Genomic DNA, 1,613 nt, shown 5'->3' with positions numbered 1-1,613 from the left:
AAGCGTTTACTATTGTTATGAAATACATAATGCATTATAATACTCCATTCATTAAACAGTATTTAATTTCTCTTTTGATTTTACAGGCCTATGCATATGGTTTTGACAAGATTTTCCCATTCAAATACATACATGTGTATATGGTAAAAATATGCATGTTATTGCTACTAGTAATTGATCAAATAAAAAGCATAATCTTATCAAATGTGCACTTTGCATAAACATTAAAACGTCACCGTGGAAACAGACCGGCCAATTCAGCAATGAATTAACATGTCCAAAACTGACGAACTGTTAAAGTTTTTATCGAGAAGTCAAATCCCGATATTAAGCTTACAAAAGCATTTTTTCAGTTTACGGTTGAAAGCTTCGTAATTAAATGACAGTGTAACGAGGCGAAAAGAAGTAATGTTTTGGCTTAGATTACCAGTGCAAGTCGAACGATCAAGATAAACTTATACTGATAAAAAAAAACAAATATTTACATCATCATTCACAACTTTCTGAGACATGTGAGATGAAGATCAGAAATAAACCCACTGTTCCTATGCTTTTTTTTTTTAGTTTTCGTGTGTGTTTGTGTTATGTTTTAAAATAACTGTCATGAATTGAAGTAATTTAATTCCCAATTACGATTTTTTCCCTATACATTTTCTTTAATATTGTTTTGTTTTGTGTAGTCTTGCAAATTCGCATTTTTATCAATTCAAAGACAAGAAAACAATTAATAAAAAAAACTAAACTATTATAGCTTAAAGCCAGGACGATACAATGTTTCGCATGCATAAAATGTCAAGTGCATGAAGTGAGAGTAAGTTCAAATAAAGAATTAGCATTTAACAAGAATGTGTCCTCAGTACACGAATGCCCCACTCGCACTATCATTTTCTATGTTCAGTGGACCGTGAAATTGGGGTAAAATCTCTAATTTGGCATTAAAATTAGAAAGATCATATCATAGGGAACATGTGTACCAAGTTTGAAGTCGATTGGACTTCAACTTCATCAAAAACTACCTCGACCAAAAACTTTAACCTGGAGCGGGACAGACGGATGAACGGACGAACGAACGAACGGACGGACGGACGGACGCACAGACCAGAAAACATAATGCCCCTCTACTATCGTAGGTGGGGCATAAAAATTATATGCAGCGCCGTTTGTACTGTACCGATGCCAAAAAGATTGATTTATCACCACTGATATGTGAATAATGTTTCGCACGCCAATTCTAATGCACCAGATGCGCATTTTGACAATATTCGTGTCTTCGGTTATGCCCAAAACTGAAGAATTGGAAAATTCAAAACACAATACAAACGCTGATGATCAAACTTAAACAGCAGCGGGAATAACAAAAATCAATTCCACTTTTCTATATGGCTTTTTCAAATGCATCACATCATATTGCCAAAAATATTATTTGGCGCTTTTATGAAAACTCTACAAACGTACTTTCCATCATCGTTTGCAATTACATTAATTTTCTATGCATTGTATATCCTTGGTAATTATCTATGGGTAGCCACCAGCATGTACTTCACTCATCTTTATTGTGTTGACTTTCAAATAGGTCTTCTAAGTATAAACAATAACCTAATACGAGAGGTTTA

This window comes from Mytilus edulis, chromosome 13 (assembly GCF_963676685.1).
Source record: "Mytilus edulis chromosome 13, xbMytEdul2.2, whole genome shotgun sequence".
In the NCBI taxonomy this organism is placed as follows: Eukaryota; Metazoa; Mollusca; class Bivalvia; order Mytilida; family Mytilidae; genus Mytilus; species Mytilus edulis.
Note: the sequence above shows the minus strand (reverse complement) of the source record.